General features: G+C 37.1%; 1 protein-coding gene and 1 pseudogene across 3 annotated transcripts in view; both read left to right on the top strand.

Annotated features, from left to right (window-relative positions):
• Positions 1-24,870, top strand: part of ARHGEF28 (Rho guanine nucleotide exchange factor 28) — a 272,376-nt gene that overhangs the window by 55,478 nt on the left and 192,028 nt on the right. The gene's annotated exons all lie outside the window — the stretch shown is intronic.
• On the top strand, positions 10,841-10,956 carry LOC111747183 (annotated as a pseudogene).

The raw sequence follows: 24,870 nt of genomic DNA, 5'->3' as shown, positions 1-24,870 counted from the left end.
TCTGTTTCAGAGAATCTGTTTCAGTCACTGATTCTGCCTCTTGTGCTGTAGAATTTTTTGGCTTTTTTGAGCAAACATTTGTGTTTTTTTCCTCCCTCAGCCTTTTTTTGGGGGGGGTGGAGCGGGGGAGCAAATATTTCTGTTTGCTTGTTTCAGGAAGGAGATTATATCTTAGTGTTGAGGATACAGGGATATTTCTGAACTCAGCCACAGACTCACTCTAATTTTTAAAATGAACCATGGAGGTCCACTGAATTGCTATTGCAGGAAAAGAGAAACACTGCACTATAATAAAATTAGAGAAGAAGCAGGGATTGGCAAGACTGGTAGCCAAGAGTTTTATAATATCGATGTGAGCATTGCAAATCCAGTTTTCAGCCTCTGAGCAGCTCCTGCATCTGTGTTTAAAGGGCACTAAAGAAACAGTTCTGGAAGACTAGGTCGTTTGTTTCCAGTAGAAAAGATAGCAGAGGCATGAAGTCTGGTTTGAAGTCTAGGCTTAATTTTTAGATTGAATGGTAATCTAAGCTAGCGGAGAGTTGTAGTAATGAAGCTAATGAGAAGAGTAAAAGCCTGGAAAAGTATAAATTAGAATTAGTATAACTTATCTAAGATGTTATTTTCTAGCTTAGAACTTTGGTACCATTGGGAGTTGAAAGTTCAATATTGAAAGTCATAAAGTAATTTTTTACTTTAGTTTTTTGTTTATTGTATTTCTTTTTGTTATTTTCTAGTTTGTACATAAACAGAGATAGGAAATGATGCAAGTACAGCTTGAAAGGAGAGATTTTTGCTTAGTGGATATTTGATTAGATTTTGAAAGAGGAAGAGATTTTGCATTCACGAACTAAATTGTATATTTTTCCTGGTAATGGTTTTTGATTATTTTTAAAATAGTTTTCTCTAAATTTTCATTAAGGTAGGTTATAAAACAATCTTATATTTAGTTACTTCATTACCCAAGAACTGCCTTTTTCACATTCATTACATTTTTATTTTTATACGAAGTTCAATTAGCAATTATTTTCCCAAAATATCAGTTCAGTTCTGTGAGTAAAACAGAAGAGCTCCTTCTTGAGAAATTGTTGGTTCCAAAGGCTTTTTCCCCCTTTTGTCTCGATAAAAATAGCTTTGTGTTAAATCATTAAATCACATTTGCTCATCATAAAAAAAGGAAAATTATCAAGAAGAAAGTGAACATTACTTAAAATTCTACCTTTGAAAGAACTTTCCATAGTATTTTGGTGATGCTCCTTTCAGAAATTTGTTATTGCGCGTAGTCGTGCACACATGTACACACATAATGTTTGTTCCATGAAAGAAATCATAGAAAAGTTGTTTTTATTATCTTGGAGAGATCCCATTAATCCTACACCCTCTCCCCTATTTCATACTTCCCTTCTGTCCTCCAGTGTAACTCTCTTTGAAACTTAGTGCACTTGTTCTCTGTAGCATTCGTATCCCCTGGGAACTTGTTGGAAATAGAAATTCTCAGACCTTACCCCAGACCTTCTGAGTCAAACCTTCTGGGAGTGGGGCCCAGCAATCTGTTCTAACACAGCCTTCAGGTAATTCTGATGTAGTACGCTAAAGTTTGAGAACCACTGATTTAGTGTACGTATTTCCATACTTTTCTGTGCTCATGCTACTATATACATACATAAATACAGATATAAGCTTTAATAAAATCAAATTTTAATAAAATCCAAATTTAAAAATTTGGATCATATGATGTAGACTTTTCTATTTTTTCTAACTCAGCAATACTTTGTAGCAACTCCAAGTCATCAGGCATAACTCAAATTCATTTTTTTTAAATGAATGGGTGTGGATCAAAGCCATTTCTCTGTGGATGTAATAGTTCACATTTCTTTTAGCAACTTTCAGAAATATTTAATATCTAGTTTTTAGCTTTAATAACTGATAATTGCGAAATTGGGGGTCGTGTTCTCATTTTCATTGTGCAAAGGTAACTTCTTAAATTTTCTGTTAGTAACTTCATAGAAGCTCCAAAAAAATTCTTTTATTTGATTTAATTCCCCTCCTCCCCCATGGTACTTCACTTCTGCTGTTTCCCAAATTCTGGTTAATATAAACATTTAATCCACGGAGATTTTTATAACATCTGCTGAGTGTGTCTGTGAACCTTTGCGTGTGGGCTCTTGCTCTCTTCCAACCTTCAGGCATGTTAATCATAGCAACTAAGAAGAGTATTGTTATTTCTTTATCTGGAAGCAGCAAACGGTATAACTGTTTGGACAATGAAGTTTTTACTTCAGTAGCTTGTTGCCAGCTGGATCTAAGCTGCTTTCCTATTCCCTTAGCATTTTATGTTTATATTATTCTTTTATTCTGAGTCACAGTCTCCTGCTGTTTTGTCCCACGAATATTGTTTGCTGCTGGGCTCATTATATGTATTAATTGAAGATTCAAATTGATGTTTAGAGATCTGATTAGCACTTTAAGTAGCTGAGCTAAATCTCTCCTATCTACTTCTGGGTCTTGGTGTAGTTTTCTTGAATCCTTGGTCCAGTACACTTCCCTTGATCCCAGCCTTCTGTGGGGAGGACCCGAGGACAGGTCCCAGGGCTTGTTTCCTAGCCCAGGGAGGCAGCTTCCTATTGAGGCAGTAAGTGACTTGGTAGCTTTGTTCTTTGCTCACCTGGCAGACACCTCCTTCCTGACTCCTGCGGATTCCCTCTGGCTTCTGGTTCCTGTTGCAGGAAATCCTGTCCTCCAGATGCTGCCCCTTCTCTGCTGTGGCTCTGCATCTCCTGATGGGCTGCCTGTGATTGGCCTCTCTTGACCATCAACTTGGGATATTAGCATGTGAGGACACCCTCAAGACCTTTGCATTTGCTTTGCAGATGAGGAAATTGAGGTACCTTAAGGGACTTATTTGACCAAGTTAACGCAGTTGATTTGATACTCAGGATTTTTAAATGCTTTATTAGAAGCATACTTTTTTTTTTTTTTGACCCAGAAAGTTAGTAGTAGATCTCACAATAAGCCTGGAGTTATCCTACCTTCATTGTGCTGTCACAACTTGATTTCCCTGTTGGCCAGGTACTCAAGGGTGCCATTTTGTTCTTTCCTGCCCTGCAGTCTCCCTTGAGCTTTACAACATGAAGAATGGTATCATCTTGGGCCTTAAAGTATCTCGTTTGTGCCATATTGTTTTGTCCTGTTATAGGATGCTGCTTGTAAGTAAGTCTAGGCAAGCCCTGACCCTCTAAAGCTCATTTGCTCACAAAAATCTGGGCCCAATAATTTGGTGGTCATTTGCCCCATCAAGCTCTCCAGCTCAAGTTAATATAAATTTCATTAGCTCAGGTGTTGTCAGAGGGTGTGGGTGAAGGTTTTTTTTTTTTTAAACACATGTCAGTTAAGATAATTCTGGTTTTGAGAATGGAATTAGGAGGGGCTTTTGCCTGAAATCAATTTATAGATCACTCATTTACTTTGTGCAAACTTGTTTTAAGCAAATCATATTAATTTTACTTGTGTCTTGACTTAAATACAGCAGCATGTGCCTCTCAACTAATTGCCACCTGTTGGGTGGTTTTCACCATAGTTGTTTGAACTGGGCTGGTTGAAGTCTCCTTGGTGGCTCTAGCTTTCTACTAAATTAACTATACCTTCTCCTACCTTCTCTGCCTGGTTTTGCTTCTACCTTTTTGCCTTTTTTCCTGTTTCCTCATGAGGGGGCAAACAAACTCCAAAGCAGTATGTTCTAGCCACAGAGAAGATAACTACTTCACCTTGCCTGGCTAGCAGCCACAAAATTTCAGTTCCTGAGAAGTCTTGACCTACTTAGCTGCTTCTACAGATTGCTTGATGGTTCTGGCAAGACCAGAGGGGAAAACCACTTCTCAGACTTTAGCAAAACTTTTGACTTAGAGGTATATATAAATCCTCCATTAGCTTCATCCCTTCCTGATTCTTAAAGAAATAGTACCTTTTCCTGTCAGCACTTTATGGTACTTTATGGAGTCCCTTTCTACTCTTACCACTGAGATGACAGACTTCTAACAAAGAACCTGAAGGTAAAATGTACAACTACAGGAAACCGCAGGAAGAATTAGTCCAGCACCCATTTTTGAAGGAATTTCTTTGTGGCTGTAAGCTGTGGGTAAATAAATACCAAGTGTTCTTAGAGTCTGATTGTCCCATATTTTTGTGACAGCCCCCACGGTTTTGGGTAAGATGCAGCCTTGTTTTTCTTTTCTTTTTTTAAATACACCAAAAAATGGATATATTTTTTTCTGTTTGACTTTTTAAAAATTATTGCCATCTTAAGTGAGAATTTTAGGCACAACGGGTATAGGTCAGATTTTCTCTGGAAGAACTTCAGAAGAAATAAGATGTGATCCAGTGGGAATGTTTTATTTACACATTCTGGAAAGGTAGCTCTTACAGAAGATGTGATATATAGTGATATATTATCAAAAATTCCTTCCACTCACTCTTATAACTGTGTGTGTGTGTATGTTTCGAATAAATTGTTTCTAATTCCTGTCTCTTCTTCCTCTCTATAATTTGTTACAATCTGACTTTAGCCTTGTTATTTATTTATTTATTTTTATCACAACTGATGTCATGAAGGTCCTTAATTTTGTTCTTGATTAATGTAAGGTGTCTTTATTCTTAAATCCTTTAGTGCAGTGTACTATTCCAGGCACTAAGGATATAGCAGAGAGGGAAACAGACAAGGTCCTAGGACCCTGTTCTCCCAGAGCCCACTTGAGAGTAGAGAGGTAGACCAGTAGGAACACAAATAAAAACATAAGCACTTCAGATAGTGGTGTGTGTTAGGGCAATACAACAGTGTGATATAGTAGAGAATGGTGTGGGAGAAAAGGGTTTGATAAGGTGGGAGCCAGGATCTCTATAGAGCCTGCTAGAAGAAAGATCAGAAACAAAGGCCCTAAAATAGGAATAAACTTCATATATTTGAAGGACAGCAAAAGGTCAATGTGGCCAGTGCATTGTGAGAGAGCAGACAGGTCAGAGAGGTAGGCAAGGCTAGGTCATAGAAAGCTTTGGCATCCAAGGTAATGAAATGAGATATCAGTGAGAAGTTTAGGTAGGGAAGTTACCTGACCTGATTTAGTTTAAAAATTGTACTTTTGGTGTCCTCCAAGTCTGCTGGCTCTCTTTCGAGTTCTAACTTTGTCTATTGTGCTTTCTTCTCCTCTGCTTATGTGGGTGTTCCCCAGGGCCCACACCTTTCTCCTTTTTTCCTTGTTGTTTCAACCACAGCTCCTCCTTGTGGGCTCCCCCGCTGACCTCTGCCCATGCTACATCTTCTGTTTCCAGCTGGCCTGTTTGCTGTTTCCACTCAATTATCCAGCCTTGGCTTCAAATCCAAACTATTCAATAATGAAAAAAAAAAAAAAAAAAAAGAAAGAAAGAAAGAAAAACTTTTTTCAAGTTCTTCTCTAAAGCAATCAATCCTCTTTTCAACTTCCTGATTTCCTTTACCATATCACCATTCTCCCAGGGATTCCAACTTTAAATGAGTTTTTGTAATTGCTCCTGTTCCTCTATTCTCTGTAGTTGATCAGTCATCAAGATGTGCAGATGGTCATGGCCGTCTATTTTCTCTCCTCCGCCAGGATTGCTTTACATTTGGATTGCTGCCTTTAGCCTCTTCACAGTTGCCGTTTTCTCAGACTTTGTGAATACTTTATTCTCCTCCTACATTCATCTCTTGCCTTGTAGCCATGTCCTGTCTTGGTTCGAATCAGACAAGCCCTCTTTCTATTTTGGTGGGTTTTTTCATTTTCCGATTTGCAGAACTTTGCTCAAGGTGCTCTAGTTCCCTAACCAGGAATATTGCTAAGATAGGAATGCAATACTGTGTTGCATCTAGGTTATGATACTGGGAAGCTGTACATTTGGCAATTTCCTAAGGCCTCGATTTCACTTCATGGGTTAGGTTACCATTTTGGAAGCTGCTTCCTACCTCCTAGGTACTTAGCAACAACCAAAATGTATTGCTATCCCTTGGTGTCCTGGGTATGCTCTGTGGCCTGAAGGGCTGGGCTTTCGAAAGGCAAGGCTAATTCAAAGAGAGTAAGAGCTTCCTGCTTTAAAAAAAAAGAATTAGAATTTAAAAATTAAAATGCCATTTAATAATACTAGCATTCACATTTTAGTAGGATAAATCATTTGGAGCAAAGTAGACCCTTGGGTCCAATGAAATAGCTTAGAAATCTGTTATGTGCCAAACACTGAATAGTACAGTATACTTTTTAGTGAGTTCTCATTTAATTTGTAACAAAAACCCTGTGAGGTAGGAATTATCCTTCATTTACAGATAATAAAACTGAGGTTCAAAGAAGCGGAGCAGTGTTCCTTCATCCGCATTTATCTGTGATTGGCACAGAACTGGCCACCCAGCTGAATTATGACAGAACGTGGATTTGAACCCCAGATCTTCTAACTCTTACTTCAGAGTGTTCTCAATTACACCACAGCTGTCCCATGGACACAGTGTTACCCGTTGTCATATCATAATACCTAGTATAGTGTCCAGTGCACTGTAGACTGATTGAATTTCTGCAGAATCATTGATGGGGAGGCAAGTTTGCTCTCTGACCCTTTATAGGAGCATTCCAGACAATGTCTGGTCATTGTGAGGGAGGACCCACTTGACAAAATGGTTGAGGATAATTAAAGCTGGTGCGTGGTCATATATGTGAGATTGTACAAACTTCTTGCACCATAAGCTCTGGCCATATCCTCCTCCTCTCAGTTCCTCATAAATGTCATATTTTTTCCCGTGAGACTTTTGTATGTGCTATTCCCTCTACCTGGCACACTCTTGCTCCCCTCTCCTTTGTATAATTAAATTCTTAGTTACTATAGAGGTTTCAGGTCAAATGTCACACCCTCAAAGTCCTCTAGATACTTCCACTTTACATTTTTGTGGGGGTTTTGTTTAATGTCTCTTCTATTAAGCTTGTGAACACCAGGACAGCTGAGATTTAAAATTTTTTCTGTCTACTGACTTTGCAATACCAGTTCAGTGCCATGCTCAATAAATACTTTTTGAATGAATACATGGTTCTAATTAATTTAGTTCCATTCGATAAATAGTGTTTGAGGTTCAACCTGGAGGACACTTTACTTTTGTTGTTTGCTCATTTCTGTACTGTTGTATACATTTTCCTGGCAGGTATGTGACCACCCCTATTTGGGGATGAGGACAGTCATGTTGGTATTTTGTACTCTAAGGGTGCACAGAGTCAGAGGGGAAGGTCAAGCAGAGGAGGCTATCATCATAATGGTCAGGAAATTGGGAGGTTTGGCGGGGAACATGTTCCAGAATTTAAATCTTAAGTAAATTTTGAAGGTACTATATGGAATATATCAAAAGTATGCAATAAAAAATTAAGAAAGTTTTTGTGGGGCAGACAATTCCTAGCTAAGAATTAGAATTTAACAATAGGGAAGTTCTGATGAAATAGTAGGGAATGAAAAGCTTGCCTTCTCTAAGGGAAGATACCCGATAGTTGTTAAGTTCCATGTCTTTGGGGGACAAAAATCATGGTACTACCGGCTTACTTGTTTAGAGCACCTTGTAGTGCCCTACAAAATGTTTTTCCGTGTTAGCTATTGCAGTAGAATCACACATTACTACTTTGTAGCGGTAGTGATATTAGAGATGTTAGGTGACTTGCTGTGAGAGCATTTGTGCATGCATTCATTCACATGAAAAATTTTATGTGCCATCTATTAAGTGATGTGTACAAGCAGGGACAGATCCAGGTTTTGTGGGACCTGAAACTTTTGCAATTTGAAGATTCTCTCAGGAAAGGAATATAAAACTGTAAATATAAATTAGATCGAAAGTGAGTATAATGAGAAATTACAAAATTTAAAAAGGCTGACAAGTTGCATAAACATAAAAAATATTCCCAATTCAGCTTCCTTTTATCCAGACCCTGAAAATTCCCTTGGGCGCTGTAGTGCCACCAACAGGAAGGGAAGGGGCTCCACTAGAGAGAGAGAGCTGGAAGCAGTTTAGACACGGTTGCTGGTATAGGCCGTGTTAAAGACTAAATTTATCTGTGAAATTCCCAAAGACTTTTGTGCCGATTTGGAATTTGAAATGAGCAGGTTGTGGAGTGGCACATGTGGGAGCTGGTCTCTGTGGACGATCTCGGATATGGAAAGTGGTGAGCATGGCAGAGAATTTGAACTGAATACTGCATTTAAGCATCTGACATAATTGTTTATTGTTTAGAATATGGCCTTGAGTTATTGAAAGAGGAAACAGCTTCGTGTATTCCCATGAGAACAGGTAACAAATCTATAGAAAAAATTAAAATGATTACTAAAGTATTTATTTTCAGCAGATTATTTAATAAAGTTGCATCATGAAAGCATTAATCCATTTAAGTGGACTTGGCTGCTTGAAAATTAGATTTAAGAATATTTGCAAGTCAAAGAGAAATCACACATTTTGCCATTTAAACTTATAAAATATTGTATAAATGGAGTACTACATATTTTGATAAGAAACTGAAAACACTGTGTGAATCAGAATATAAAAATATCCTAAGGATTAGTGATACAAACACGAGTTGACTTTTTTTTTTGGTCTAAGATTAGCTTTCATAGTAATGCATTTGCTTTTATTTTGATTTGTAACTTTTATGATTCTTTATGTCTTTACTGTATTCTTCATTAAGTAATAAAAGGTTTTTAGAAAAATTAAATATAAATAAAATAAAGAAGAGTTCTTTCTTTACTAAAACCCAATGGTAGACACTTTTGATATTGTATGGTTGAATTCACACTTTTATATACTAGATTAGTTTGAAGTGAGTACAGCCTATACATCTTTGTGTGTTCTTGAATTTTAAAAGGTATTTATACATTGATGGTAGAGAATTAAGTATGAAAATAGATGATATTGTGTCAAAACCACTGGCTGAATTCAATAGTGAGCTTCCCCCAGGCACAATGGGGAAGAAAATAAGCCAAGTTGTGGTGGACGTAAGTTGATATATGACAAGTTGTCAGTGGAATTTCTGTGGGTAGCTGCCATTGTGCTTTAAGTGAAAGCTGAGATGACTAAGATCGACAGTTAGCCATTAAATTGTAGTCTTTGATTAAAGAACGGGTATACAGAGTAGTTCTCGAAGCATTTTTCATGGAAGAAAATTGAAAATATCTTCAGCTTTCACCAGTGAATAGATAAACTATCATACATTCATACACTTGACCCTCTCTGCCCTCCCCCTATACGTAACTCCTGGCAATCGCTAATCTCTTCTCCATCACTATAATTTTGTCATTTCCAAAATGTTACATAAATGGAGTCATAAAACATGTGATCTTTGGGGGTTGGCTTTGTTAATCAGCCTAATGTCCTAAAGTTCCATCCAAGTTGTACATAGCAGTAGCTTGCCCATTTTTGTTGATGAGTAGTAGTCTGTGGTATGGATGTACCGCAGTTTAATCATTCACCTATTGTAGGACCTTTTGGTTGCTTCCAGGTGTTGGCTATTATAAATAAAACTCCTGTGAACAGTTGTGTATGGATTTTTGTATGGTCATAATTTTCAATTTTTAGGGGATTACTCTCCAAAAACGCAACTGTTGGGTTCTGTGGTCAGTACATATTTAGTTTTTAAAGGAACCACCAAACTAATTTCCGGAGTGGCTGTGCCATATTACATTTATACCATCAATGTATGAAATCCAATTTCTTTGCATCCTTGTCAGCATTTAGCATTGTCACTGTTTTTTTTTTTTTTTTTTTTTTAAATTTTAGCAATTCTAGTAGGTCTTTGGTATAGATTTTTTTCTTATTTATTCTGTAAAATATATATAACAAATTTTAATACTATAACCATTTGTAAGTATGCAGTTCGGTGGCATTATGTACATTGAGATTGTGCAACCATTACCATCTCCAGAGCTTCCCCAGCTGAAACTCTGCACCCATTAAACACTAACTCCCCACTCTCTCCTACCCTAGTCCCTGGCAACCCCCATTCTACTTTGTCTCCATGAATCTGAATCCTCTAGGTAACTAATATAAATGGATTCATAACATTTGTCCTTTTGTGTCTGGCTTATTTAGCATAATGTTTTCCAGTTCATTCATATTATAGCATGTATTGGAATTTCATTTCTTTTTAAGGCTGAATAATCCATTGCACATGTACACTACATTTTGTTTATCCATTCATTTGTTGATGGATATTTGGATGGTTTCCACCTTTTGCTAGTGTGAATAATTCTGCTATGAACATTGGTGTACAAGTATATGAGTCTCTGCTTTTAATTCATTTGGGTATATATCTAGAAGTGGAATTACTGGATCATTTGATAGTTCTATGGTTAACTTTGGGGGAATAGCTCAACTGTTTTCCACACCGGCTGTACCATTTTACATCCCTACTAGCAGTGCATGAGGATTTCAATTTCTCCACATCCTCCAACATTTTTCATTTTTTGTTTTGATAATAGTCATCCTCATGGGTGTGAAGTGGTTTGGTAGAATTTCTGATAAGATATTTGAAATGTTTATGTAGTCATCTGTGTAGTATGGTTTACTGCTAGGGTTCTTCAAACCTTTCAATTGGTGGGGTTAAAGTTTATTTATGTATTACTCTGGAATTATAGACATTCCTCATTATGTGAATGTATATAGATCCTGAGTTGAGATAGTAAGAATTTATATGGTGAGTTCAAATAGCAAAAAATACTCCATCTAAATCTGTTTGAGTTGGATGTGGTTCCATAGTGTAGCGGTTAGCACATCTGCTTTACACACAGAAGGTTCTGTGTTCACACCCCAGTGGAGCCATGGTCCATGGTCTACGGCCATGCCACCCTGAACAAGCCCAATGTCTGATCTCAGAAGCTAAGCAGGGTCGGGCCTGGTTAGTACTTGGATGGGAGACCACCTAGGAAGACCAGGTGCTGTAGGCATAAATAATAATAAATAATAAAAAAAATCTGTTTGAGTAGGAAAAGTGACCTCTTTTCTTAGGCAGGGTTAACTCTATGAATTTAAAAGCATTTAAAACATAGGTGGAGGATATTTTATTTATTGACACATGGGGCAGAAGTAGCCAAGGCAAGCAACTTTTAAGAAGTCAGGTTTATTTTAAAAGACTTTAAAGATACAGCACTCTCTGCTCTGTTATAGGTGTTATAGCTCAATTAACAGCCTTCTTTACTCGACCAGTGCTCCCACCTTCTCTGTTGACCAACTTCACACTTCCTGCCTCATAGCTCTCCTTCCAGCTTCTGGTTAACTATGTGACATTCGAGGTGAGGCTCAAGCAGCATCAGGCGCAGAATAAGCACTGAGGAAATGGTTATTGATGGAACTAATAGTCATAAATACTGCGATCAGCATCCTCCTCAATTTTTCTGTAAATTAGAACCACTTAGTGGTCACTGTCCTTGCTAGTTTAACCTCTCTCTGAAACCTCGAGTGTGAACACTTCTGAAAGGAGAGTTGTCCATTTGACTTGGTGTTGATTTTGGGGGAAGGGAAAGGAAATGGAGGCAGGGAATTCCACAAAAGGAGACCTAGTTTTAGAATGCCTGCTGTGCGCCAAGGGAAATCCAGTTTCTGGCCAGAGTTTCCAGGGATTGTGATTTCCTGGACCATTCTAGATGTTTGAAGAGTACATTTTTATAGACCATGTTGTCATCTCAGATGTTGACCTCTGATGATAGGGATGATATTGGCAGTGAATAAAGTGGCTTATTACCAATTACAAAGGCATGAGAGTGCACACCAGCGACTGCCTGTTCACAGCCTGCTTAGACTCAGGTTTCAGGAGTGCTGGATGTGTGGTGGTGTTCCCATGATGGTGCTTTTTGTGTTGGTTAACTCAGGTAGAAAAAAACTCTTAATCCCAGGATGCTTAGGCAGAAGGTCCAGCAGCCATCAAAGCTCTGAGTGGAGCTAAGGCAGCGAGGGACTCCCTTTAGAAGGGGTCCTTGGTCAGAGAGGCAGAAATAGCCTGGAGAAGAAGCAGATGAAATCTTGTTTTCCTTAGCCTCTCAGGTATACTATTCAAAGGAAGGCCATTAAAAACCAACCAACAAAACAACATTGACAACGATTTTGATTTCTGTGTCAAAGTTAAAAGTACTGTGGGGAAACATACAACATTTTTAAAAAAATCATTAAAATTTTAAAATCACTCTTCATGTTTTTCTTCACTGGAATGTGAGCTGTGAGGGCAGAGACAGTGCCTCTGCTTTTCACTGCTCAGACTTGGATACTGTACCTGGCACACAGGAGGTGCTCAGTAAACACTGAATGAATGAATGATGCTTACATAAAGGAAAATGATGTTTAGTCTTATATTTATAAATCGTGACTTATAAGGAAGGTCTAGGTTAACTAAGAAGGCTGGAGAAGAAAATTCTAGTGTGTGACTTACTTTCACTAGGAGGAGACATTTAGATAAATGCCTCAGATAAGATAAGATATGGTTATTTACTGGAAGTCAAGGTGGTACCCAGGGGGCAAACAACTTCCCAAATAACTTCCTCGATTGGTGTTCCCTTCCCATCTTGTCCCTCTCTGTTTCCCCCTCTTCCTGCTCCTGCTTTAAGATCAGCAAATAGGATTATCTGGGCATGTGTATGAGTCATGTGTTACTTTAACTCTTAACTCAAAGGGCCGCTAAGTCAATAGGGGTGTTTTTTTTTTTTTTGATGGGCAGCCCTGACCTTGCAATGCTTAGTGTCTGCAGAGCTAGGAGTGCTGGAATTAGGATTCTGATTTAGTCACCTGGAACCTGTTGCCTTCTGTTCCACCTAAGTGTGACACCTCCATAGACTCCACGTCCTCTCCCTGGAATGTGTGGTTGCCCATCTTGTCCCCAGTGGTACAGCATCACATGCCCTACCCTACATGGCTAGAGTTGGACCTTATAGTTAGTGTCCCTCTCGGTCCTGGCCCTTCTTGGCTGTTCTCATCTTGTACTTGCCTATGATAAGAGCAGAGAGGCAAATTCAGAAATTGGAGTGATGTCTAAAGGGCGATTTATCTTCGAGGTAATGGTGATAGCGTATGTATGTAAAGTGTGTAAGAAAGTAATAGTTGGCAATTAGAGGGTGACTGTACTAAGTCTGCCCAGAGTTGTGTGTTTGGGGGTGGCATTATTTCTGCCTCTGTGCAGGAAATGACATCCCCATCTCAGTCCAGGGATAAGGAGAAGGGTTTGACAGAGTGGCCTGGCTTGGTGGTTCCAAAGAATAGACTTATAAATTATCTTTTACTGTTGAATCTGAGCAGAAATTGGGGAAAGCCCAGACATATAGATATAAATTATTATCATGTGTTTTTTCAATAAAGCCATATGTTCAGTTTAATTTAACCATCTTTGAGCAGTATGCGGAGACAAGTTCATAGATTTCTATTCATTTTCTTCATAAAGTTCATAGTTTTTGAAAACTTATATTAATTTTTTATTATATCTCCCAAGAGTGACTCTCCATTAACCAAATAAATTTATTAATTCTCCTCTAGTTAAACAAAATACAAACAAAACAAACTATCTATTAAAGGCATGCATTTTTGTACTTTCTAGTATAAAAAGATATGTGTGTTTCTGGAAGATAGAAGTTGATGAGTAATCCTGTACTGGCAGGGAGTAAATTAGATTCCTTAAATAATGGAACTGCAAGAGAAATTGAGAGACTATCAAATCTACCTTTTGCACTTTGGGAAAGTTGAATTTACTCAATAGTTATGAAGACCCTATTGCAGTTGTGGGAATGACAATCCTTATCCCTTGCAAGTGAAAATTTTACCTGGTGGGTTGTGAGTAGCTGGGAGTTTCCACTGCAACTTCCGTTGTCTGGGTTGGTTAAAATATTTTGTTTTGTTTTTTAAATAATAGTGCTGCTTCATATTTTGCTTATGATCATCCATGACAATAGGTATGAGCATTTTCTTTATAGACTTGTATTGAGACCCTACTAGCTCTGAAGTTCTTACAAACAGCTGGCCCAACCACTTAATGCTGAGAGTGCTTACTCATCTCCAAGCAGGAAATGGGTCTTGTCAAGGTCTTGGAGTGAGTGACCAAGCTGTAGTGCTCTGATTCTATGTCCTGTGCTTTCCCTCAGCTCTTGGACCGGTTTGGTTTCTTCCTTCACCTGTCCAAGTGTTCTAATATTTATTTCTGAGCATCATGGACCTCTACTATTTATTTTCCAGCTTTATTGCGATATAATCACAATAAATTGAATTCTCAATAAATATTATCATGTACTATATGTTATATAAATGTATTTTAAGATCTCAATAAATTATTTAATTGACATATAACACTGTAGGTTTACATTATACAGTGTGCTAATTTGATACATTTATATATCGCAAAATGATTACCACTGTAGTGTTAGCTAACACCTCCATCATCTCATACAATTACCATTTCTTTCTTGTGGTGAGAACATTCAATCTACTCAAGTTTTGTATGTAATAGAGTATTGTTAACTATAATCATCATACTGTACATTAGATTCCTCAGACTTATTCATCTTATAACTGAAAGTTTGTGCCCTTTGATCAAAATCTCTCCATCTGTCCCAGTCCACAGCCCATGGTAACTATCATTGTACTCTGTTTCTGTGGGTTTGGCTTTTTTAGATGCCACACATAAGTGAGTTCATACAGTATTTGTCTGACTTATTTCCCTTAGCATAATTCCTTCAAGGTCTGTCTTTGTTTCTGCAAATGATAGGATTTTCTTCTTTCTCATGGCTGAATAACATTCCATTGTATGTATATATCACATTTTCTTATATATATACTCAGCTGATACTTAGGATGTTTCCATATCTTGGCTATTCTGAATAATGCTGCAGTAATTATGTTTATATATTATTATTTAACCTCTCACACCATTAACAAAAGCTGAGTTTTGTATGAAAATCATTTTTATTGTATTAATCACCGATAACCATTGAAGTATGAATTCTAGCCAATCTTTTTCTCTTCTTACTCTGCCCTATGCTGAACAGATTGGTATTTTCTTCCCCTTAGAAACTAACATCCTAAAAAAATATTAGAAAAATATCACAAAGGGCTAGTTCTTTTACCACTTGGAAATTCTGTTTTCATATCATAGCCTTTATGGATCAGGTCAAATAGAACCCCAGAAAATATTTTTTCCATTTTTATATTCAAAACTTTTTATTTTTGAAATATTTTTAGACAAAAGAATCGAGTTCTTATATACTCTTCACCAAGCTTCTCCTAATGTTAACATCTTATATAACCATAGTATAGTTATCAAAACTAAAAAATTAATTGGTACAATAGTATTAAGTAAACTACAGACTTGGATTTCATCAGTTTTCCCACTAATGTATTTTTTCTGTTTCAGAATCCCATCTAGGATATTCCATTATGTTTGGTCCTCATGTCTTCTTAGTCTGTAATCTACCGAGTTTTTCAGTCTGTCTGTTTTTCATGCCCTTGACAGTCGTGAATAGTCGTTAAGTTTTTTGTAGAATGTCCCTCAGTTTAGGTTTGTTTGTCATGATTAGACTACGGTTATAGATCTTTGAGAAGGATACCACAGAGTTGATGTGCCCATCTTATTGTATGATATCAGGAGGTACATGATATCAGTATATCTTATTACAGGTAATATTGACTTCGACTTCTTGGTTAAGGTGGTGTCTGCCAGGATTCTCTACAGTGAAGTTACTATTTTTTCTGGCTTAACACTCTTTTTGTTAGAAATGAGTTGCTAAGATCAGCCCACACTCAAAGGGGAGAAGAATTAAACTCAGAATCTATGGACACATATTAAAATCACTGTAATTAATAAATAATTTATGAGAGAGAATTTGAGGTGATTGTGGAACCCAGAACAAAATGAAAATGTGGGACTTCATGTTCAAAATAATTTCAAGATGGTAGTAGCAGAGCAGAAAACAGGCGTGAGCCCTTCTGAGCCTGGGACCCTGTGCATCTGCAAAGCTTGCACACCCATAAGGCTGGCCCTGAGGCTATTTAAAATCTTTTTTTAAATTTTGTCCACCAATTTTAGCATTCATTTGTGGGTCTCCCTGCAGTCATTATAACTGCAGTGTTCTAATGCTGACTTTCTATTTCCCTCATTCCTTCTGTATTTATTAATTGGAGTTCTTCTGTAAGGTAGTCCATATTAGTTTGGACTTATGGATATTTATTTTATTCTTTGGATTATAATCAATGCTATTGTTTTACTTATTGCTCAAGTTATTCAAGCTTTGGACTTTGCAAAGCTTTTTCAGATTGGCTCTTGTGTCTCTTTGAAACCCTCCCATCTACTTTTGTTGTTAAGGACTTCCTTACTTGCTCCAGGCTTATCTTATATTTTTTTTGACTCAGCCTTAGATTCAGCCATTTCTCCAAGGAGCCCTGGTTCCTTTTTATTGGTGAATAGCATTTAGAAACCAAGATCTGGGCACTAGGTTTGCTCATTGCCAGTGGAGTGTCACTGCTTCTAGGCCTTCTCTGTAGACAGAATTTGGGAATGTCAGTTTGTACACTAACCCATGTATACAAACATATCTATGTTTCTGTATTGATCTGTCTGCATATATTAAAATAAACATGAGTTTATACTGATATTTCACTCCAATTCAGTACTACAAAGTTTACTCTAATATTCACTCTTTTCTTATAACTTTTTTTTTTTGACAGTGAGAAACTTGACTCTTGTACGTGTATTTACTGATTTATTCAAACTTAGTACACTTGTAAAGTGGTTTCACAGTATTTTTAACCTGTACTCCTGTAAGACTAGAGACTTACCAACAAGAGTACATTGTTTGTGTACAGTTTTTTTGTCTTTAGCCTTATAGTCAAAACATTGTTTTATAAAGTTACTTAGATCAGCTCCTTTATTCCAAATCGTCTTCAAGATGCTTATAGATGCTTATATTGTACATTTGTAATACAGTTAGATTCTTTGCCATAGTCTGTATTCCATCCATCATAATAGCGGCTGACTTAAAAAATCTACATGTAATAAAATTTACTTGTGTTGTACAGTTCTGTGGATTTTTGTAAATACAGAGTCTTGTATCCAGCACCATAGAACTATACAGAAGAGTTCCACCACCCCTCCCCCCACCAAAAAAATTTACCTGTGCTACCCCTTTGTTAGTCAAACGCTCTCCTCATACCCCATTTTTGGCAACCACGAATCTGTTTTGCCTTTTTCAGAATGTCATATAAATAGAGTCATACACTATATATCTTTTGGTACTAGCTTCTTACAATTAGCAAAATGCATTTAAGATTCAGTTATGTTTTCACGTGAATCAGTAGTTTTTTTAATCTGTTTTTTATTAGTGAATGTTGAATTTTGTGAAATACTTTTTCTGTGTATATTCAGATGATATGATTTTACTTCCTTAGTCTGTTAATACTGTGAATTACATTGACTTTTGAATGTTGAACCAGTCTTGCATTTGTGGTATGTAACCCACTTAGTTGTGATGTTATTACCCGTTTTATGTATTGCTGGATTTAATTTGCTAATATTTTGAGTTTTGTTTCTATGTTCTTGAGGAATACTGCTCTGTAGTTTTCTTTTCTTGTAATGTCTTTGTCAGGTGTTAGTATAGTGTAATTCCATTTTCATTTGAAGAACTAGATCCCACACACATAGACTAGAAATTCTTTATATAAAGTGTGAAGGAAAAATGATAAATAATACTATGATACTACAGGTAGTCCACCTTTTTGACTGAAGTGAAAGTGCAGATCTCTTGATGCCTGTGCACCTTTCTCTCCTTCTTGGCGAGATGTACTTTCTTCTCCGTAAGTGGTTTGGTACCTCCAATGTGGTCTAGGGCCAGTGCAGGTGTGTATGTTGCAGCAGAAGCTGTGCTAGTCTTCTCCAAAGGGCAGTGTCTGAAATTTACAGCAAGCCTGGGACCAATGTGCATAGGATTTTCCATGCATGTCAACCAGTGGGGAGAAATAGGAAATAAGCATTTAGAACAGGCACAAAGTTCAGTGAACTTTTCCCTCGAAATTAGCAGCATGCTTCTGTTAAATGTAGAACAATAGAAGGTCCTCATTAAACTAGCAGGACAGAGGCATAGTCCCACTACTTACATTCCAGGCTCTTAACCTAATTCATGAATTGCCCTTCCTTTAGTCTCTTTTGGAGGAAAAAAGGAAGGAAATAAGTAAGTTGTATGATAATACAAACTTTGTTCTGAGATTGAAGATCATTTCTTTGTTTATTGATCTATGGAATGTAATTATTTAAATATAAACACAGTGAGGTTTGTTTCTCATGATTAGACTACGGTTATAGATCTTTGAGAAGGATACCACAGAGTTGATGTGCCCATCTTATTGTATGATATCAGGAGGTACATGATATCAGTATATCTTATTACAGGTAATATTGACTTCGACTTCTTGGTTAAGGTGGTGTCTGCCAGGATTCTCTACAGTGAAGTTACTATTTTTTCTGGCTTAACACTCTTTTTGTTAGAAGTGAGTTGCTAAGATCAGCCCACACTCAAAGGGGAGAAGAATTAAACTCAGAATCTATGGACACATATTAAAATCACTGTAATTAATAAATAATTTATGAGAGAGAATTTGAGGTGATTGTGGAACCCAGAACAAAATGAAAATGTGGGACTTCATGTTCAAAATAATTTCAAGATGGTAGTAGCAGAGCAGAAAACAGGCGTGAGCCCTTCTGAGCCTGGGACCCTGTGCATCTGCAAAGCTTGCACACCCATAAGGCTGGCCCTGAGGCTATTTAAAATCTTTTTTTAAATTTTGTCCACCAATTTTAGCATTCATTTGTGGGTCTCCCTGCAGTCATTATAACTGCAGTGTTCTAATGCTGACTTTCTATTTCCCTCATTCCTTCTGTATTTATTAATTGGAGTTCTTCTGTAAGGTAGTCCATATTAGTTTGGACTTATGGATATTTATTTTATTCTTTGGATTATAATCAATGCTATTGTTTTACTTATTGCTCAAGTTATTCAAGCTTTGGACTTTGCAAAGCTTTTTCAGATTGGCTCTTGTGTCTCTTTGAAACCCTCCCATCTACTTTTGTTGTTAAGGACTTCCTTACTTGCTCCAGGCTTATCTTATATTTTTTTTGACTCAGCCTTAGATTCAGCCATTTCTCCAAGGAGCCCTGGTTCCTTTTTATTGGTGAATAGCATTTAGAAACCAAGATCTGGGCACTAGGTTTGCTCATTGCCAGTGGAGTGTCACTGCTTCTAGGCCTTCTCTGTAGACAGAATTTGGGAATGTCAGTTTGTACACTAACCCATGTATACAAACATATCTATGTTTCTGTATTGATCTGTCTGCATATATTAAAATAAACATGAGTTTATACTGATATTTCACTCCAATTCAGTACTACAAAGTTTACTCTAATATTCACTCTTTTCTTATAACTTTTTTTTTTTGACAGTGAGAAACTTGACTCTTGTACGTGTATTTACTGATTTATTCAAACTTAGTACACTTGTAAAGTGGTTTCACAGTATTTTTAACCTGTACTCCTGTAAGACTAGAGACTTACCAACAAGAGTACATTGTTTGTGTACAGTTTTTTTGTCTTTAGCCTTATAGTCAAAACATTGTTTTATAAAGTTACTTAGATCAGCTCCTTTATTCCAAATCGTCTTCAAGATGCTTATAGATGCTTATATTGTACATTTGTAATACAGTTAGATTCTTTGCCATAGTCTGTATTCCATCCATCATAATAGCGGCTGACTTAAAAAATCTACATGTAATAAAATTTACTTGTGTTGTACAGTTCTGTGGATTTTTGTAAATACAGAGTCTTGTATCCAGCACCATAGAACTATACAGAAGAGTTCCACCACCCCTCCCCCCACCAAAAAAATTTACCTGTGCTACCCCTTTGTTAGTCAAACGCTCTCCTCATACCCCATTTTTGGCAACCACGAATCTGTTTTGCCTTTTTCAGAATGTCATATAAATAGAGTCATACACTATATATCTTTTGGTACTAGCTTCTTACAATTAGCAAAATGCATTTAAGATTCAGTTATGTTTTCACGTGAATCAGTAGTTTTTTTAATCTGTTTTTTATTAGTGAATGTTGAATTTTGTGAAATACTTTTTCTGTGTATATTCAGATGATATGATTTTACTTCTTTAGTCTGTTAATACTGTGAATTACATTGATTTTTGAATGTTGAACCAGTCTTGCATTTGTGGTATGTAACCCACTTAGTTGTGATGTTATTACCCGTTTTATGTATTGCTGGATTTAATTTGCTAATATTTTGAGTTTTGTTTCTATGTTCTTGAGGAATACTGGTCTGTAGTTTTCTTTTCTTGTAATGTCTTTGTCAGGTGTTAGTGTAGTGTAATTCCATTTTCATTTGAAGAACTAGATCCCACACACATAGACTAGAAATTCTTTATATAAAGTGTGAAGGAAAAATGATAAATAATACTATGATACTACAGGTAGTCCACCTTTTTGACTGAAGTGAAAGTGCAGATCTCTTGATGCCTGTGCACCTTTCTCTCCTTCTTGGCGAGATGTACTTTCTTCTCCGTAAGTGGTTTGGTACCTCCAATGTGGTCTAGGGCCAGTGCAGGTGTGTATGTTGCAGCAGAAGCTGTGCTAGTCTTCTCCAAAGGGCAGTGTCTGAAATTTACAGCAAGCCTGGGACCAATGTGCATAGGATTTTCCATGCATGTCAACCAGTGGGGAGAAATAGGAAATAAGCATTTAGAACAGGCACAAAGTTCAGTGAACTTTTCCCTCGAAATTAGCAGCATGCTTCTGTTAAATGTAGAACAATAGAAGGTCCTCCTTAAACTAAACTAGCAGGACAGAGGCATAGTCCCACTACTTACATTCCAGGCTCTTAACCTAATTCATGAATTGCCCTTCCTTCAGTCTCTTTTGGAGGAAAAAAGGAAGGAAATAAGTAAGTTGTATGATAATACAAACTTTGTTCTGAGATTGAAGATCATTTCTTTGTTTATTGATCTATGGAATGTAATTATTTAAATATAAACACAGTGAGCGTTTGTTGCGTGGGGTTTCTTTGTTTACTATTTATTATAGGTTCCCAAATATAATTATATCTCCTTCCCCTTTTACTTGTCGGCGGAGGAAATGCAACAGTCCTAAAAGAATGAAATGAAATTCCTATATGAAAATCAAAATTTTATGAACATGAAGTATTTGATGAGACAGTCGTTATTATAAAAAAAATTCTTAACTTCCTCTCAAAGACTTTAAGTCAGTGTGAAAGATTTACTTCCCAGGGGCAAGACTGGCAAACGTTAAGGGGTCAGTTTTAGTGTATATTCTCAAATGCATGCAGCCATTCTCCCAGGACCTCTTGGTCTTTCTTGCTTTCTTCATAATTGCTTTGTAAAAGTCTTCTTTCTTTTCATTCTCATTCTCTCTGTCTCTCTCGCTATGTCTCTGTCTCTGTCTCTTTTCACTCTCTCTCTACTTCCCTCCCTTCCTCCCTCCTTTACTCCCCTTTGACCTGGTGCTGAGTTGAAGATCCAGGGCTGTGTCCAATCATAGATGCTGTAGTTTTCTGCCTAATACAGCTTTACCTTTGCCTCTTGGGAACAGGTGAGAGTTGACTCAGGTGGAGTGAGTGGAAGTTTAAGGGTATAGGAAGAGGAAATTGGGCCACTAGTGTCTTTCCAGACATGTTGACTTCAATTCAGAACAAACAGAAATTTCTGGTAGAGCTATTTGAGATATGATCTTAATATGTTTGTAAACATCACCACCACTCAGAAGTTTGGAAAAGGGAAACATAAGGAGGAGAGGGGAGGATTTGATCAATCTGAATATATGTTATATTTGGAAGATGGACGTTTGTAACTCAGGAATGGCCATAGAAAATTTTATAGCAAGTTAAATATTTTGGTTCTTATCTTGAAGGAATAGAGAATAATACATACAGCTTTGGGGTTGACATTTCCTTCCATGTGTATGCAAAATTTGAAATGGCAAATCGTTGTCTTTAAAGAAAAATCATCAGTTACTCACCAGGGAAAATGAAGGAAAGGAAGAGGCTGAGCATATCTTGGATTTTAGATCTAAGTAAGAGGGAGGAGTTGGGCAATACCAGTCGATCTAGTCCTCCCGTGTTAGCACTTGAACCTCAAATGTGTTATTTAACCTCCATGTGCCTCAGTTTCCTCATATGTAGAGTGATGGGAGTAATAGTACTTGACCATGTAAAGTATGTGTATTAGTGCCTGGTGGATAGTTAGGTGTCATCTCTGGGACCAGATAGTGATCAGAGTCCTTTGATAAGAAAAGAATGCATGAAGGCAGGACTAAAAGAAGAAAGAAGTAGATCTCTAGATTTGGGAGTTGAGATACTGTGAGATGGCGAATGCAGGGCTTAAACTTGCTCAGCTGGAATCCTGCTGAGATTTTGGTTGAAAGTGTGAAGAGAAATGAAACTAGAATTAGATGTGTCCGTCTCCAGGAAGCACTAAAGAATACCATTGGACATTGAAATGTGCCTGGAGGTAATTCTTTAGAATGCCCAGGGAAGTCCAGGGTCAAAAGAGATAGTGTGTACAAATGAACTTCATTTTGAGGAAATTTTTTGTATTTTCTTACTCATCAATATGATGATATCTTATATCAATGCAACTTCTGGACTGTATGTCTCTGTGTGTATTATTTATTTAGATAAACTAACATGCAATCATACAGAAATTTTAAGAGTACATGTGGTAAGTTTTTATAAATATGTACCCAGGTCATCATCACCCAGATCAAGATATAGAACATTTCTAGCACACTCTCCCAGGTCTTGCCCTCCCCAAAGGTAAACACTACTTCTGTTGTCACGGATTAGTTTCATGTGGTAAAAGATTCAAACTCAATGTTTATCTTTGTAACATGTTAGTATTAAGAAACTACAACTTCAGCAAGGCCCCAAAATGTTTAGCTTAGATAGAAAAAAATAAAGTAAGATCTCTGATATTATCTTTACCAACAACTCTATTATCACTTCTTAGACAAGAGGGAATGCTAATTCATGAGGTTAATTCATATCTTATTACTCATGTGAAAACATTTCTCCCATTGTGTGAATCAGAGCTCTTAGTTGTAAGCTATAGTACTATGATTTAGGCAAAAAACAAAGTAATGGAAGATGGCAGAAAACCTAAGCTCAGAAAAGAGACAGGAATCGTGGTTGAAGTCTTGCCGTCCCCAGTGGCATCTGGCTTTGGTGCTGCTGCCACTACTGGATGGGTGTGGCTGACTCTTTGCAGTCATCCCTGCTGCTACTGTGAATAATCTCTCTGAACTCTGAGTCTTTGTGTCACTTACTCCAAATTCAGAGCCTGGAAAGGGACACGCTGATCTGAACCTAGGTCATATGACTGCCAAGGACCAGCAGAGGAAATGTCCATATCTGTATTGCGAGGTAGGGTCTCGCCTGCCACCAAGACTCACAAATAGGTGGTTTCCTAAAAATAGGAAGAGGATTGCATGCTGTTAAAACAAAAAACAAAAACTCCGAAAGGCAAAATGTCCATGCCACCTTAAAGTTCCTTTTATTTCTAATGTTTTAAAGCTATTACTTGCTATAAAAATGGATTTTATCTGTAGGTCACAGCACATCCAAAGTATAATTATGCATTGGGTAGCCAATTCCATCCCTTCAGGACAGAGCACTACTATCTCAATATGCTATGCATTGTGTAGGGAGCCATTAAGGGCCCCCCTAATAGTTGTCTTCTGGGAGTGGTGCCTTGAGTTTTCAAATGGAAATATCTAGGTGTCATTTCTGTGAATGTCTTTCATAAAAATATGCTGGCATTGCAAAGAAGTCACACCTTGTCCTATAACTTGGTGATGATGGGCTAAATCAGAATTTCCTCTTCACGTGCTTGTATGGTATCAGTACTATAGCTCAGTAGATGTTCAAACACAGTTATGTTTTTATTAGCTAATTTATTTCAAAGAGGGAGAAGGATAATCTCTCATTTAAACTATAGGCTTATTTTGGAATGAAGACTGATCTGAATTTGATTCATTTGCCTTTAAGAAGTTAAAAACTATCAAGGGGAGTCTAGTATTTATTTATTTATTTTTTTAACAACAAGTTGTGATGCATCAGACACCTTCATTCCTTAAATTAATGCCATCACCTAAACAGTCACAATTCTATTAACTGAGAATTATTGTGTTCTCTTTTGATGGTAAGTCTTGAGAATCAGATGAAAACTGTGTGGTGACCACATCAATGTACAATATTTTGAGTGCTGAGGGCCTGTTTTGAGATCCAGTAGTCTTTTACTCACGTTGTTAGTTTGTGGTAGGATTGATGATACAAATGTTATCTAACTTGTTGTGGCCTGGATTTTGCTTGTGTTTTTTGTTTTTGTTTTTGTTTTTTTTTGGTTGAATGAAGTTGGAGGAAGATAATGCTTATTGCTGGTGTAATCAGTCGTACTACTCAGCAATGGTGTCCTGTTTACCCAATGTTTGCTGGACAGCTCTGTGGCTCCAGGAAGCATCGTCTGTGGTGAATCTGAGCATGGGCTTGTGTTTGTTTCAGTTTGTTTTGTTATGGAAACACCACTTCTCTTACAACTGGCCAACCCTGAGTGCTACAGGTTCTTACTTACCTTCTTTAGACTTGGAGTGAGTGTTCACATTGGTACTCCATGATGGTAATTTGAAGGACTATTTGATGCCTTGGGGAAAATGTTTGTTTCAGCGAAATGAATGTGGCTTAAAAATATTTAATTAATATTTAACAATATTTTCTAATACTAGGAAAATGTCTGTGAATCCTAAGGCTTTGTGAACATTATAAAGTTCATGT

The sequence above is a fragment of the Pteropus vampyrus genome, unplaced genomic scaffold (assembly GCF_000151845.1).
Source record: "Pteropus vampyrus isolate Shadow unplaced genomic scaffold, Pvam_2.0 Scaffold213, whole genome shotgun sequence".
Classification (NCBI taxonomy): Eukaryota; Metazoa; Chordata; class Mammalia; order Chiroptera; family Pteropodidae; genus Pteropus; species Pteropus vampyrus.
The sequence above is the reverse complement of the archived record's forward strand: the minus strand, read 5'-3'. Positions and strand labels throughout refer to the sequence as shown.